The following is a 17,752-nucleotide window of genomic DNA, read 5'->3' on the forward strand; positions in this document are numbered from 1 at the left end:
TGGTCGTTCGGTTTAGTTTGGTTGCGTGTTTGGTTGGTTGATTTCTGCTTGGCAGCGCGGTTGTGATTGTGAAGGGAAAGTGAATAATTTGAGTTGCTCAATGCCTCAATAGTATTTTAATTTTGTTTTTTTATTTGAAATGTGTAGTATTTAGGAAAATGCTGCTGTGACATGATTTGGGAGCTGAAACCTTGATATTAACTGCATCTGGTTTAAAAAAAGGTATGTTTATTGTGCTGCGTACCTATGCTAAAATTTAAATATTTACATTACGATACGTTTAATTAATAAAAACAGAAGAATATGCATACTTCCATACGCCACCCAGGTGGAACGGGTTCGTTTCGTGGGATTTTAAAAGAGCGATAAAACCTGCGATTCTGTCTGTTTATTTTTATCTTCAAGTTAATATTTAGTAAGTTTATACATACTTATAGGTCAATCAGAACTTCGCAAGAAAATAATAATTTTTTTTTTAAATCAATATCTTTGACTGTGGTTGAAAATATATAAAAGAGATGGTTTATGAGTGTCTAATTTTGTTTTAAGTGGGTACATTATGACTTTTTTAAAATTTTTAGTAAGGTTTACTTGCAGAATATAAAATTAGAAAGTTTAATTTTAGGCTCGGTCTTATATTATGTTTTTATTTATAATCAAACAAATAATGTATACCTTGTGTGTTCATAAGTTTTGAGACGAAAGAAAAGTTACATAAAAAATTCAAAAATTAAGTTATATTTATAAAATTTTCAGCTAATGATAAGTTGACACTAACCAACAATTACAAGCAATTTCTACTCAAAATGACCGCCTCGATTCCATTTCGATTCCAATGAGAATTAGTCTCCTTGTAACGTTTTATGGTGTAATACACAAAGTTGCGGCTTATCCCAAAACATTTTGTCACAGAAAATCTCCATTGGTTTTTTTCCAGCCATATGAAGCGAAATAACAGTCGCACATAATTCTTTTGTTCCCTCCATCACGAGAAAAATAGTTGAAATGAATTTTAAAATGCACAAATAGAACACAAACATTCCAAATTCAAAATTAGAAAAAGAAATTAAACAGCTGCCAGTATTATTTTGTTTTATTTTTAATCTCGAAGTTTGTCTCAAAACTTATGAACACACGAGGTACAATAATAATTAACAGAAATAAATAAAAATAGATTAAACTAACTTACTCTAATCATAAAAATCTATATTTACAAATATCATCCAAGTCGCTGCTATTGGGCAGGAGGGTGCCCATAAGGCTGGCTGCGTTTACTTGTATGGCAATGCCAATACATTGACCGAGGAAAGAACCAGAATTATGGTCATCAGTGGAACAGGCAAGCTTCTTTAAAAAAAAAATAAGGTGTGTTTTTGCTTGGGACCCCATGCCACATGCAACTGTGGCATAAAGATTATATTTTCAAACATTTTGACTTTTAAAGCTGTTGACAATTAGTGCAGCAGCCCGCTGCTCCATCAGTGGCGTAGTCAGCTTGGGTGGCACCCAGCGCGGATATTTTAGGTGTCATCCCAAAACTCAAATAAAAAAAACTTACTATGCAAGGAGGCACCTATAAAGTAGGTAGTTATTATTGTTACATATATATTATTTTATTAGTGGTGGTTATGCAATCTACCACAGTTATATAGGTGGCACTGCTAATGTTCACGGTCACTCCGAAGTGGGTCACACAAACTACAACAGGGTGGAAGCAGCGATGGAAGCTAGACATATAATATAATCGGTTCCTCAAAAATAAAGAAACTAAAATAAAATTTAGGTATGTAAAACTAACTATCCCTCTTAACTAATATCACATTTTGTAAGCACATGTAATGTATTCATGTAAATCTGAAATCCCAAAATAATTTTTCAAAGCAAAAAAGTTTTGTAGAGGCAAAATTGTTTTGTGTTATTACAATATACTTCTTGCTATGCTGATTGTAGTACTGTGGTGGTATTTGCATATGGATAGGTGGAACTAAACCTCTGTATCTTATTTCTTATCTTAACAAGAATTGATTTTATTCTCTTCACAATTGTAGAGCACAAGTGCCATCACATATTCTACAATTTGATTTGAGCTATCGCCTGCGGTATTCCCGGCTTGACTTTTTTCAAGAGAAAGAGCGTACTCCTACCTTAAAGGCCGGCAACGCACTTGTGACTCTTCTGGTGTTGCAGGTGTCCTTGGGCGACGGTAATCGCTTACCATCGGGCGATCCGCCTGCTCGTTTGCCCCCTATACCATAAACCGCGTGGAATTCGGTTATCGTGCGCTGTTCCCGCGGGAACTTCATTTTTCCGGGTTAAAAATAGCCTATGTCACTCTGACCCATAAAGGTAAAGGTAAAGGTGGTAGTGTAGGGGTATGGCACGCAACACGGAATGCTGAGGACCTGGGTTCGATTCCCAGCGCTGGTCTCTTTTTTTGGTTTTTCTGTGCATCCATGTCTCAGTTTGTATTGGATGACCGTAAAACCAACAAATTTTGGAATTGAAATAAAAATACAAAAATACTCCAAATAACCAATCCATAAATGCCCATAAACTATCTCTATGCCAAAAATCACGTCGAACCGTCGCTCCGTTTCGACGTGAAAGACGGACAAACATACATACAAACACACAAATACATACACTTTAGCATGTATAATATTAGTATGGATTACTTTGCTCACCCGCGCCTTACGATAGCTACATCTATGCAACAATATTGGTCAGAATAAAGCAGAAATCCAAGCACATAAACTGTCCCCAGGGTCAAAGCAGCTAGTAACAGTAATTATCTTCATCACAATAGTCCATGCAAAGCAATTTTGTATCTGTAGAGACACAAAAGTATATAAGTAGGTATTGTGTTGTGTTGTGTGACAAAATTGTTTGAATGAATGGATTTGCTGACATTTTTAGTGGATTGTTGTGAGAAAGGAAACAAGGCAACAGTGGGTACTAGGGCCCAAACCCTTTCATTCTGAGAGGAGGCTGGCAAGTTTGACCGCAAAGAGCAAAGATATGGCGGTTGGAACGCTTCTGATCTTTAACGAGTAACTAATTAGACTTATCTAACAGATGGCTAAAGTAGGTATAGCTCAAAATTTAATTGAATGTTGTAGAATATAATTATAGAAGAATTAAGTACGAGCTCATTCAATAATTGCATAAGTAATTAGGTACTATCTGGCTCGAGCTTCATTGTTTTGTTTAGTTCAGAAACAGTTAAACAAAACAAGGTAAACATAAAATGAAGAATATATAGCCAAAGTTAAGTTCCGCGTGGCGTCACGCCGTGCGACACATTTTACCACTGCGTGACGTCACAGGCCCCCCACTCCCGAACTTTGACGCGCTTCTTCGTCATTTTTTGTTTGACTGACAAAAGAATAAATAGGTGTCCAAAATAAAACTCTTTCATTCTTTCTTTCAATATTTCCAGTTAATCTAGATACAATATTTTTTTTCCCAAGAAACTACTCATTTGCCGTAGATGTTGACTGTAAGTATACCGAGTGCCATCCACGAAGACGCGTGATTTTGTCAAAATTAGCCATTAATGACATTGTAATAAGAACCACGGCACGCGTCATCGTGAATGACTGTACCTATAGGACCTACTTGTCGACAAAATATAGGTCAAATATTTATGGCATCCCACGAATCTATTGGAATTTCCAGGCTTTTCACCTTGGTCTCCGCTGGGAAATCGTTCCTTTTTTCTTTTTTTATTCGACTTGATGGCAAACGAGCAACAACCACAACACACCTTGCACAAGGACCATCCTTAATTTGCAAAATCACCGTAGATTTTGTATCATAATAAGTATAATTGCATTGGATGTTTTATATTTTTGTATCCTCTCATAGTCTTCACCGATGTTTGATTCGGTACTAATAAATACCACCAATGTTCTAAAAACCGCCTAAGACCCTATTTACACTAATTCAATAATATCGTTCCCGTAGCGATACATTGCGGGGTCACAAACGAGTTACACGAGATCGATCGAGCGCCGCAGCGTCACGCTTGGAACGATTACTGCAATAATGTAAACAAAGCCTAAAACTTGCTGGAAATTTCCATATAAAAAAAAACCCAAATGCAAACTGGTTGCGGCTCGCATTCGTATCACCCACGCTGTTGTAAGGGTTATAAGGGTAAACAAAACGGCACTTACGACAGTCAGACGCTCCATGAAATAGGATCACGTTTCTCATAAAAACGACTAGATAATAAACGTGTTATTACAATTAATTACAAATCATCAAGTGTCAAAATACTGATCACCGAAAAAACTTACTTCTTTACCTCTACATAGTATAAATAAAATCACTTCCCGCCCCCTGTCTGTATTTACGCTTAGATCTTTTAAGCTACTCGTCGGATTTTAATGCGATTTTCACCATCAGTTCGATAATTTTACAAGGAAGGTTTATATTATAATTTTTTTTATTCGACTGGATGGCAAACGAGTAAGTGGGTCTCCTGATGGTAAGAGATCACCACCGCCCATAAACATCTGCAACACCAGGGGTATTGCAGATGCGTTGCCAACCTAGAGGCCTAAGATGGGATACCTCAAGTGCCAGTAATTTCACCGGCTGTCTTACTCTCCACGCCGAAACAACAGTGCAAGCACTGCTGCTTCTCGGCAGGATTAGCGAGCAAGATGGTGGTAGCAATCCGGGCGGACCTTGCACATTTATCGACCCAATAGATAGTTTGTAGGTAGGGAAGACAACTATAGGTTCTGCTAGTTCGTGCTGAGGCACCTACTTCAAACTGATATAAAATTATTTTAATGGTTTTTGAAGCCGGTAAATTTTTTTGTCATATTTTTTTTTGATATTGTAGTCGCAACCCTAGCCTTCGCAATCTTCGCATGTAGTCGCAGCATTAACTTCTGATTAATTCCAAATATTACCTCTGCGTACGTCACTGAGAGCAATATCCATTGTCCCTTTCGCTTGCACCCCACCCAGTACGCGCCGTGGAATGCTTCACAATTATCCGCAGACGCAAATCGCATCGCGCTGGCGCCTCTTACGACGTAACGACCCCAAGTGACGTATCTCATTAAAGCCGAATTTACACTATACAACTAATTTCTTGTAACTAGCATTGATTACCGTGAACCTGTACAGAAATTCAATGATCTTTGTTAAAGTACCCATGGCTCGGCTCGCGTGGGAACTACGGCCCAAGCCCCGTTATTCTGAGAGGAAACCTGTGCCCTGCAGTAGGTACGCTGTGACGTAAGTAGACCGCGATGGGGATGATGCGGGGGCTACGCTACGAGCTACAAGTGCCCAATTAAGCACCGCAATTAAATTAGTTGCCTAATGTAAATTCGGCTTAAGAAAATGTATTCATGATTTTTTTGTCGTCAATAAAATGAAAGATCTAATGTCTTAAAATTTCGTGATTTTCACTCATAGGCAAAATACCACGCACAGGACTTATCACGCTAACACACACGAGTAATATTTACCTCGACGTTTCGGCAACATTACAGTGGCCGTGGTCACGAGTAGAGTATGAAAGATCTAATCTAGAATCGAGCTAAGTACCTACTCCATTTGTTGGTCCTGCGGTCAAAAATGGAATAAGCTTAGTGAAAGTTTTTTCTTCTTTTGAAGGCTATAACAATAACTAGACAGCTTAAAAAATAGATATAATTGTTTAGGTAAGCATTTTAGAACTTTGCTTAGGTACTTTCGCTAACAAGGAGGAGGGGGGAGACAAAACTACTAAAATTCTGCTTACATTATACTTGAATCACACCTAGGGATAGTATTTATATCAATAAGGTTTTATTCAACTTACAAATTGTCTACATGGTTAATATTCGGTACAAAATGTGTTCAATGATTGAACTCCAATCTCCCCTATCCCTTAACCAAACTTTACCCTTATACATATTTTACCCCATTAGTAACGATAAGACGTACGCTATACCTACACTTGTCGACCGGTAAAATTGCGTGCCGCTGTTTTCGGAAAAACCCCAAGCAATTTCGAAGTTTCCGCTTCTTTTTGCAAGAATTGATACGCAAATTGATGATTTATTCATATAAATAGATCAATTTGCATATCTCAGTATACATACTTTGTGGTAATTTGATAGTTTGTCTGTAAACATATTATGTTGTAACTTTGCTCAATAGATCAGTGAAATAGTACATTACGGCAGAGACCAGTAAGTAAGCCATCCCGGACGAGTAGAAGTTTGATGGCCGAAACGCCAGGTGAGGCCATCAATGATACTCGTACGAGGTCAGGATGGCGATTACCTACTGGTCGAAGCTTGTATAGTGCTTTTCTCAAAAAAAAAAACAAAAAATTGTTTCCATTTGATAAATTTCTCATAACAATTCATATAAGTACTCATCTCTCTTTGAATTTGGGCAGCAGCAAGTTGTTTTTTGCTAATTCGGCCTCCGCTTTTATATCAAGAGGTGTGCCGCCCATATCAAATCAAAATCAGAATCTTCAGATCTCATACTTGGGCACTTCACTTACTAAGATTTTTAATTAATAAGAAATTCACTTAATAAGAAATATTTCCAAAATGTCACATAACGTTGATATTATTCAAAAAATATGTTGATAATGAATAAGCTAATTATAATAGTGAAATTAAAATTTATAATGAATTCGCTTTACTATATGTATAAGAAAAGTTGGTCTGAGTGAAACTGACATACTATAGTCACACACAATAAGTATTCCTTTTAATCAACAATATTGGAACCTGTGTGCGCCGCGTGTCTTGTGGAAATTTTTTTTTATCTATCTATTTATCCTTACAACGAAATAAAATAAAACGCAAGTTTTTTTCTACCTAAGGAGTGGCTTCTTTACTTTTTTTTTTAATTCGCGCGTTCGGACTGGCTAAGGTGCAGCCACTTACGGGTAGGTACTTAATTCATATGGTTTTTATACACAACAAAAACTTTCCGAACATTATCTATAGCTGCCAACATAAGTACCTAACACGTATTTTTAACATCGTCATTGGCAAGTAAACATCAATAACGAAAAAATATTTTTAGACTATTTGTCATTTTAATATTTCCGATTTAATAAGTACCTAGTCGTAGAAAAACTATTGTATGCAACGTTGTATATAAGTAAAAAAAAACTCGTGGCGTCTTCTTACGATGTGCGCTACGCTCACATCGTAACTCACGCCAACCCCAGTCGCCTATTTTGACGCCTGTTATACAACTGTTGCATAAAATACTATTTCATTGATGTATTTTGCCGCCAAAATAAGCTATTTTTCCTGTAGTATAATAACAAACACTAATATAAGCACATACAGTCGAAGAACTGAATCACGGGCGTTTTCAAATAAAAGTGTACTACCATTTCAAAATTTTTGAAATTTTGCAAAAATATGGTTTTTCCTACTCAGAATCAAGAGCACAATCGATTCCGATAATTTTAAAAAAAGTCCCAAAAAAAATTGACGGTTTTGCGACGTTTTATTCTTAAACTTATTGTATTTTTCACCTACGATGAGTTCTGTGACACTTGAAAATTTTCCGAATTACGCATACCTAACTGTTCGCAAAATATTTTTTAAAAATAATTTCTATTTTGAAGCAAAATAATAAAAAAATGTAAAACTGTACTTTTTTAAAATATATATAGCAATATCAGTGTCCATTAAATAAACTCCATCGAATACGATATAAAAATATATATCTTTTTAAATGACGCAATGTGTGAAAAGGAACAGAGTAGTGACGTGACACACCATTATCGGCAATTGCCGCAGTACATTATTCAATAACAATGAACACTAAGATATTTTAAATTTTTAAACAAAACTTGCAAGATTTTGTAAAAGCGGCTATTTCGAACGCGGCCGCAGCCATCTTGTGGCCAGTGCTTGTCAGTATCACTGTCAGTACGAGTGCGTCTGCCTTGTATACGAGTTGAGTTTCCGTTGCATTTTCTTAGCATTGTATTTTGTTATTGTTCATTTCTGTTATTATTGTTGTTGACTTTTGTTACTGTTTCTCGTTAAGTTTGTTGTTATTTTTTGGCAAAATGCCGAAACGGTCTAAAAAGACTGTTTTGAACTCCCGGTCGGGAGTTTGTAATTCGTTTTAGGGATTATTTCGAGCGAGAACGAGAAAACGGTGGCCCGGTGGGCGGAAAACTGGAAAATATCATTTTTTTAAATATAATGCAACTTCTCCAAAAATAGGAACTGATAACTCTTAGAAAAATCGATAGTTCACTCGATAAATGGTACATCTCTAAAACTGTCAAACTTGAAACGTCACAGAACTCATCATAGGTGAAAATATTATAGTATGGGCGTGACGAAACTGACTCATAAAATTTTGTATGGAAAAAACCGGCCAAGAACGTGTCGGATACGCCCAAAATAGGGCTCCGTAGCCATTACGAAAAAAATAAGTAATATTTTTCTAAGGATTTCGTAGTTTAGACGGAATCATCCAAGTTTAGGTATATTTTATACCTTAGGCTGCTATTTACTCTTAAACTACTAATAATTCTCAAGCAAACATAGCCGTTATAGTTTTCTTTGAAAGTTTGATATACTTACTACCATCCTGATTTTTTTTTTTAAATTCCATCCACCAGTTTAGATTTTAGATTTTAGACGGGGACGCTCGATTTTAATGAAAATTTGCACTTTAAACTTGAATATTTCGCAAACATATCACTGAATCGAAAAATTGTCTGAGCAACCCCCTCAACAACCTATCCAACGATACCCCACACTATAGGGTTGGATGAGAAACAAAAAATCACCCCCACTTTAAAGTTTCTCTGTTTGTTTTGTTCGAATGGACGGAGACGGCATCACATTTATCCGTCTTAATAAAATTAATCAATGGGTGGTCAAACAGTCCCTAAATGTAAAGCAAGATTTAATATACTTCCCTTTTAATGACAATCAAAATCAAATTCTTTTTATATAAACACCCACTGGATCGAATCAATAACACATTTATCTTTAATTCGTGTCTTTTAATTAGATATCTAATCACATTTTTCACAAAAATTCACTTGATTTTAATATATAATTTTCATTTGAAAAATCTTCGTCAAAATCTGACGTTATTTCTTGAATGAAACTCGTGTATTGCTCGCGTATAATCGGTAGTAGCATAGACTAGTGTTGAGATGGTGGAAAATTTGACACTTTAAAAATCGATTAATGCTCGAATGAATAAGCGATTTTTATTTACTTACCTTATAATTAAAAAATAGTTACTGCTTTTATAATTGAATAAACAGTCTTCGAAATGAAATAAAGTATTGTAAATAATAAAATAGAAAAAATACTTTGATCTATTCAATCAATAAATTAATCGATTTACTAATCAGATTAATTATTTTGCAATAGGTTCTAGGTTTTCATATCACTAAATGTCTGCAGTTGTGGTCGGGTTAGATTGAAATAACGTATAGAGTTTTTATGATTATGATATTATGTGTGTAGATAAAACTACTATAATAAACAATTTGTTGGATCTTTAGAAAGGTCAAACCTGTTATTAATTATTTGCTTAAATCGTAGCTTAAGTGTTAAAATATTCACCACACAGTTCAACAATAATAGGTTATTTTGTGTTATTTTCCCACACAATACTTCATTTACACTAGTAGAGTAGACAGGGGTCAATTGTACCACGGGTCAATAGTATAGTTTGTTTTAGTTAAAATGACGAAAAGTACTTAAAACCAACCAATTCCAACATCTATTGTTTAATTGTTAACTTCAAGTAAAACAGTTGTAAAACAATTACGCAGGTGTGTCGGTAGGCCCAAAGATCAAGAAGGGTTGAGCTACTCCAGTACACGTGCCAACTATACCATTGCCTATAACAGCAACAACATCGAAATATGCATGTGTGTGGTGTATACACTAGAGTGCCTTGAGATTGTGTTGACCAGCTCACTAGTCAGCCACTCGCTGCCGCGCGAAACGTACGTGCTAGACAAAGATTTGTATTTTTGACTGACCAAAGTAAGTATTTTCGATTTACGTTTTGTACTAGTGTTTATAATGAAATAGTCGTAGTGTGAGGTTCACTGAATTGTGATTCTCTAGTTAAAGTTAGTAATGTGTCACAGTGTGGGGGTCACTTAGATATAGAAATCGAGATTTGTGAAGTTTAGTAAATGCGAGTAAAAAAGGACAATTGTACCACACCACTCGTGGTCAATTGTAACGTTACAATTGTCCCCGTGCTACAATTGACCCAGAGTTTTTGCAGGACTGCTAAAAAAGGAGTGTAATGTTTTCAAGGTACATGTACATACCTACGTAGTATGCATGTATGTGAGTTTCTTTGTTCCACCATAACTTTGAGAATCCTTACCAGATTTTAACGTAGGAATTTTTATTTCATTCGGTCGGAGTAACGTTAGCTGACTAGCTTTAAAAAAAAACAATAATCATGGCGGCTGTCACAATTCTTCAGTCTTTTTTATCTTTCAATATAACAATATGGGTCTCAAATTAAAGGGACTTAATGAGTACATTATATTATATACGATTCATTTCGATACTACGAGATGTAAATAAATTATAATACCTACCCGCAATGCCATCTGTTTCAGTAGTATTATTTAAAAATAATTTGTTGTGAAGGATGGGGTTGATTGTACCAGGGGTCAATTATAACTGTATGGGATTAGTAATTGTTAAATAATTCGATATTTTTGTTGTATTAAGATTATTGTTATTGCTTAAAAGGTGTGTGCTATGAGCACCCAAGTGTTATTTATAATAAGTCGACATAATATGTTTTAAAAACTTGGAGAATATTATGTTACGTTTCGTTCAACTGAAACTCTAGCTTTGTCAAGTCCAAATCATTACTCTTCCTTTGGCTTTGCCGTAGTCGAGTAATAAGAGTCTCTATACTTAAGACTGATGTAACATAACAGACTGATACGTCTTAAGAAATTAATAGTAAATACTGATTGATTAATTCATTATTTTGGGTTTTATTTACCTCTGTTTTTCTATTACAATTGACCCGTACTAGGGTCCATTGTAACACGAGGACTTCATGAACAAAAACTCAATTTGCACCATTCTGATGTAATCAAATGAAAATTATTTTCTAGATTCTGATAGCGAATTAGACTAGAATGTTATATTCTACGCGATTTTTACGTGATAGCTTTAGATTCTGAGTTATAGGTCATTATTTCTAAAGTGCTGCTATTGCCCCCGGTCTACCCTACCTACCTATATTTTTCCAGTTGTGTGCATATTGCGTGCGCTAAGAAGACCGCTAATGAGCTACTCTATCATTACAATCCTTCAATGTATGATTAGGTACCTAATCACTGATTCTGGAGATCATATAATCCGGTATTCTTATTACGGATCCTACAACCGGTATATGTACAATTTGTACATGGTTGACTGCGACCCCGTATTACTTCAGAAGGCTGTGCCCCTGTTAGTTTCGTATTGCTACTTCAATGTTCCAAAGGTAGTTTAAATTGAGTTTTGCCGTGTAACCATATAAACCTAGAAAACCGTTGAACACGTATTTAACGGTTTACTACCATTTGGCAAACAACGTTTCACAAACTATTCATTTCACAACCACTTCATATCACAAACTGCTCATACTCGTATCACAAATGATCATTTGATAAATATATTTTTAACAAACTTGGCACTTTACAAACACATCATATGACAAATCATCATTTAAAAAATTACCATTACACCCAAACAACTTATTTTTCAAACTGCTCATTTTACAAAACATCAATTAATAAATGACTATTTGACAAACTAGTTGCATAACATATTTAAATTGGTAGGATTTCGTTCTCGTGGCTCGTTTTTGTTTCGCATTCCTTAAGGTCGCAGTTGTATCTAACCTAACCTAACCAACTATAGGTACTGACAGTAGTTAGTTTTTCTATGGGTCGCAGTTCTAACCTAACCTAGCCTACTGTACTGGTAGCAGTTCGTTTTTTCTTAGGGTCGCAGTTCTAATCTAACCTAGCCTACTGTACTGGTAGCAGTTCGTTTTTTCTTAGGGTCGCAGTTCTAATCTAACCTAGCCTACTGTACTGGTAGCAGTTCGTTTTTTCTTAGGGTCGCAGTTCTAACCTAACCTAGCCTACTGTACTGGTAGCAGTTCGTTTTTCTTAGGGTCGCAGTTCTAACCTAACCTAGCCTACTGTACTGGTAGCAGTTCGTTTTTTCTTAGGGTCGCAGTTCTAATCTAATCTAACCTAACCAACTTTACTGGCAGAAGTTAGTTTTTCTTATGCTCTCAGTTCTAACCTTACCTAACCTATTTCTTAACCAAGTGCTACAGGCACCTCTAAATTATTCTTAATAACTTGTTTATCAAATGATACATTTTATTAAACGTTTTTTTTGCCAAACGTTGATTTGACAAACGTGGGTTTGCCAAATGACGAAAATAAATGAATAGTTTGCCAAATAATGATTTGTTATAATATGATGGTTTGTCGAATAGAGTTTGTGAAATGATCAATTTGTGAAATGTGGTGTAATAAAAACGATTAATTTGTGAAACAAAAGTTTGCGAAACGTTGTTTGTTAAATGAATATTTGTTTAAACGTTTGTTGCCAAATGATTGGATACCGTATTTAACACGTTTTACAGTAATTTTAGGCATGTGCAAGACGTTAAGTTTTTATGGTAAAGCTCTCTGATTTGCCATTGGCAATAAGGAATGTTGTGTAGACCACGAAAACTACGGTATAAGTATTTTAGGCAGTATTAAAAACTTCTGTAAGGTATTAATCTCTTATTAATTTCAATTGATTACGCAATGTAAACAGACATCCATCAATGGCCAGGCGTTAATAGAAAGTAAAATGTATTTACGCGACTTATCAAAAGACGCTTAAAGTAAAGTATATATGTGTAAATAAACATAAACAAGTTAGTTTTCTTTATGTCCTCGGCCTTAGCCGGTGACGGTGGCGAGTAACTCGCCACTCGGCGACTCGCCGATCCAGTGCCAGTGCGTTCCGCTCGGCCGCCGCCGCCACACTTGACGCTTTTCCCTTTTAAACTTGATTGCAAATGCTTTTTTTCCCAAGATAGTAGTTTCAGAGTGACCTGGATTCTGTCATTTTGCAGTTTGATTTAGGTAAGTGATGTTGTTTATCCGCACCATTGTTTGTTTGTCAGTTACTGCGACGACACTTAACGCTAGATAAGCATATATTTAATGCATAATGAACCTAAGATTGTTATGAACATTGATAGTTTTAGCTTAGTGCCTAATTTAGTCTTAATAGTTTTTGGTTTCTTTCCGCTTCCGCTCGTTAGATATGTATAGGGCTATAATATTCTTGTGGTTAGTGGACGCGTATATTTATTAGAGATCACGAGGCTCGTAAGTCAGAACTGTACTGTCTTGCAGAGTTCACTCAACATAATTGCATTCCTTAAGGAAGATTGCCTTTGGCCTGCTACGAGGGACAATTACAGCGATCACGAGGTCCTCTGCTGCAGAATATAGGGTTGGCAGAAGTTTCCAAGTGGGTAACATTTTCTTTCATTGTATTGATTGCTGGGACGTTAATTTCTTGCACATGTTTAATTCACCGTGCATTCACGCCTGTCAGCCTATCGATTTTAATAGACCTATATTCGAAAGTAGGTTTAGTTGTTTATGCGATAAAGCCAGTAAATTTATAATTGTGCAATGAGAGTTTTGTAGAGCGCTGCTGCTGTTGTGTTCCGAATAGTGTTCACATCTTGAGTTTGAGTCCAAATTTAGCCAGGTGAAACTAGAGCTACTGGGTATATTGGTTCTATTTCAATTTGTTTTCTTTACCAGGTGGCAAATGCGTGGAGTTCATAAGGTTAGACCATGTTAACCGGTAGTTAAACATACAAAACGACAGACTGAAAAATTATTACGTTGTGACACTAAAATTACCCACATGAAAGGTTTTCATACAGCTTTAAACTACTAGCGTTGTTAAAAGTCTAACTTTATGCACTCTAGATACTGAAATTGAAATTAAACTAAAGTTGGGTAGGACTGGCACAGCTTTTGAACTCGCGATTGTTGGGTCGTTGCAGCCACAGCGCTTTTAATTGATGCAATTAGTGTTAGATAGTATAGGAGTCTAACAAGGTGCTTAAAATAGTATAAAGACTCTATTGTTGAGTTTTATTGTGCGTGTACACGTTTTTAAACACCTAGTCCGCAGTAGACGCATCAGATAATAACGACATTGAATCATACGGAACTACTTCATGACTATCTTCTTTTATCTTCTTTGGTGGCCATAGCTTCCTCTAGTCCATTTTTATATTCACCGTGCTATTTCTTAATGCGACCGTTATGAAACATTTGGTAGGGTCTTACCCCCCACTTCCATCTCCACTGGATCTTACTAAGACTAAGTAGTAGGTAATCAAATTGTATAAGTAGTAGATGATGATTAGATTAAAATTAATAAAATTCATATGAGAATCCACGTACTTGTGTACGTTACTTATGGCTACCAACTCAAGGTTTTGTTCAAATAGCGTTGTATTTAAATATGTTAATAAATGATTTTGCGTACGAGTCATGGCTAGGTTTGGGTTTGTTGTAGCATGCATTAACTTACTGTCCATTATCTAATTACATTTCTACAGGTACTTTAGTTCTGTTTGACACGCTCATCATAATCTTATGTTTCCATTTTTAAGACTTACCTCACCCTTATCGAGGTAAACTTTTGAAGCGATTGGTCTTATCTGTTGTGGCTAAGTCATCTCACCATTGAATTTTCGGTCTGTATCTTTCGCTACCTGTTCTGTGTTCGCTAATGTTCGCTACCTCTGGCTAACTATTTCTTTCAATAAGTTAGTTACCTCAAACCCATGATACAATGCGGATTGACAAGGGCGTTAATTATTCCAATTCATTCTTGCATATTATATAGTTCACACTTACGCAGACTGAACAATTCTTCGGTATTGTTTAATAATGATAACATAACCTATTGGACCTGTGCAATTATGATGAATGATGATATTACTATCATGATAATAGGCATTTTTTTTATTCGACTGGATGGCAAACGAGCAAGTTTTTGTTGTTCTTGTATTGTGTACTTATTGATAGTGCTCTGTAGAAAAACGTGCCTTTAATTATATTATCAACTGTTTTCAGTAAGTACGAGTATAATTTTGTTGATAGGTACTCGTTCGTATGCCTACCTCTGTAACCTTGCGTGACTTTTCCCCTGCAAACTTGACACAACTTAGTTTTTAGGGTTCCGGAGCCAAAATGACAACGGAACCCTTATAGTTTCGCCATGTCTGTCTGTCTGTCTGTATTTTTTTTAGTGTAGGTACCCTACCCTACCCATAGACGTAAAGTGGGGGTGATTTTTTTTCTCATCCAAACTTGTAGTGTGGGGTATCGTTGGATAGGTCTTTTAAAATCATTAGGGGGTTGCTAAAACGATTTTTCGATTCAGTGATTTGTTTGCAAAATATTCAACTTTAAAGTACAAATTTTCATTAAAATCGAGCGCCCCCCCCCCCTCTTAAATCTAAACCGGTTGGTAGAAGAGTATGAAAAAATTCAGAATGGTAGTAAGTATATCAAACTTTCAAGGAAAACTATAACGGCTAATTTTGCTTGAGAATTATTAGTAGTTTAAGAGTAAATAGCAGCCTAAGGTATAAAATATACCTAAACTTGGAAGATTCCGTATAAAATACGAAATCCTTCGAAAAATATTACTTATTTTTTTCGTAATGGCTACGGGACCCTATTTTGGGCGTGTCCGACACGCTCTTGGCCAGTTTTTCTACGATATAGTGAGTTGTTCGGTGACGAATAGGGATTTCAGTATACTGAGACTAGAGTTGTTCAATAAATTTATGGACCATCATTTCGTCGACTTAAACACATCTCTGCCGGGTGAAGTGCTGGTGATGCAGTCGTAGACGAAACTCGTGTTTGCGTAGTGCGTGACTTCGTAAAACTATTTTTTATTTCATTACATCTTCATGGTATTTCCCGTGACGTGTCATTTACTGAGAAATAATGGTTTTAGGTGATTCGCACTTAATAACGTTACACGCATTTTCTGCGGGTTATAGTTTGCCATCACTTTTCAGTTGCACGTCTCAGGATCATGGGTAGAATGTAGACATAATGGGTGAATGTTAATGTATTGCGTCAAATATCGGAAGGCAATCGTGGTCTATATTTTATTTCCCGTAGAAAATGTCTGACTCAGAAATGGTTCCTCGGTGGACGTACGTACCTATTACACGGAAAATATACGCGCCTTCTATTGTTCTTTAATTCGGAGCGAATCCGGAACTAATGTCAATGTCATCATTCCCAATAACATTATTCACATCTTAACTTAGCCTTTAAGACTAAGAGTTATTAATGAAAATGATAAACAACACGAAACCATTTACTTACCGTATTAATATAGTCATCTACTGCGTATGTATTTGTTTTATTACTCACATTCGGTCTTATTTACAAGTCATTGTATAAATGAGGAGGACTATTACACTTCGAATAACGATCCATAGGATATGGCTTTAAGTATTTATTTCATGGGTGTGCTATAAATTAATTGCTTTTATTTTTATTCCCTTATTAAAATATAATGATTATTATCACTGTTCAGAAGGGTTATTCCGAAAGTACTTTGTTGTATAGATCAACTTATACTAGTACCCAGCACCTCAACCTGTTATTGAGTGAGGAGAGAGAAAATAGTTTTGACTGATTAACGTAAAGACAGACGGACAACATAGTCATCCGAAAAGGGCTTGCGTCTTTTCTTTTTGCGGTACAGAACCTTTAAAAATATTTATCCGTTTGTTGCTGAAGGTAGTACCTACAGACCTACATTATTTTGTGTGGGGAGTATTCATTTTGCAAATGTTTACTTGGACGTAAATAATTTATTCTCCAAATCTAACGTTATCTGTTGATAAAAGATCTGGATAATGTGATAAATAAACGTTACGTGAACTATGAAGATTTGTTAACAGTAGTTGATATTCCGATAGTAGCAGAAGCCTAGTCGGTATTGACGGTCCTACGTAAGTGTTCTATTTATTATTACATCATTTTTTATGTTGTTGCACTGTAGGGAGAAAATATGTATTGAAAAAATAGATTTTGAGAACTTGGGATCCTAAAAAAGTTTCCTAAATTAAGAATTACCTATTGAGACTTGAATCTGTAAAACTAGTATAAGTACGATGTATTTACACAGGAGTTACTGTAGATTGTAGAGGTTATGATCAACTTTTGCAGAAAGTAGAGTTGAGTTTTGTAACATAATAACTTACCTACATACGACTTTTTAACGATTTTCTCTCGCATCTCTTTGTAGGCCCCTGCTTTCTATGAAGAATTTATATACTTACTGCACTTAATTAATATTGTTCTCGGAATGCTCTTCTGGTAAAAGAGTAATATGGGAGTTAAGTAATTGAAATATGAGCGTCAATCGCGACGAAACAACTGTTTAAAGTAAAATCCAATTTTGCATCACAAGGTACATACCTACATAACATCCGTGGCGGTAAGAACGGTGTTAAGATTTAATAAGCATGACAATACCTACGTCTCAACATTATCGACGTGGTAGATTATTTAGTTAGTTTATGCCGGTATGGGTTGCCGCATTTAGTGACGGTGGGTGAGTCGGCTAACTATATAGTTAGCTGAAATTATTCTTATTCATTAACCACA

General features: G+C 35.7%; 1 protein-coding gene across 5 annotated transcripts in view; it reads left to right on the plus strand.

The window, feature by feature from the left end:
* LOC141433924 (glucose transporter type 1-like) overlaps positions 1 to 17,752 on the plus strand; it is a 25,982-nt gene continuing 8,230 nt past the window's right edge. The window contains exons 1-2 of one of the 5 annotated variants that reach the window (XM_074096075.1): positions 12,992 to 13,156; positions 13,433 to 13,550. The gene's annotated coding sequence lies outside the window, so the exon portion shown is untranslated. Of the gene's footprint in view, positions 223 to 9,958; positions 10,020 to 12,991; positions 13,157 to 13,432; positions 13,551 to 17,007; positions 17,095 to 17,752 lie in introns of those variants that run through there. The other 4 variants (XM_074096073.1, XM_074096076.1, XM_074096072.1 and 1 more) reach the window with 4 other exon arrangements.

Source organism: Choristoneura fumiferana, chromosome 13 (genome assembly GCF_025370935.1).
Source record: "Choristoneura fumiferana chromosome 13, NRCan_CFum_1, whole genome shotgun sequence".
Taxonomy (NCBI): Eukaryota; Metazoa; Arthropoda; class Insecta; order Lepidoptera; family Tortricidae; genus Choristoneura; species Choristoneura fumiferana.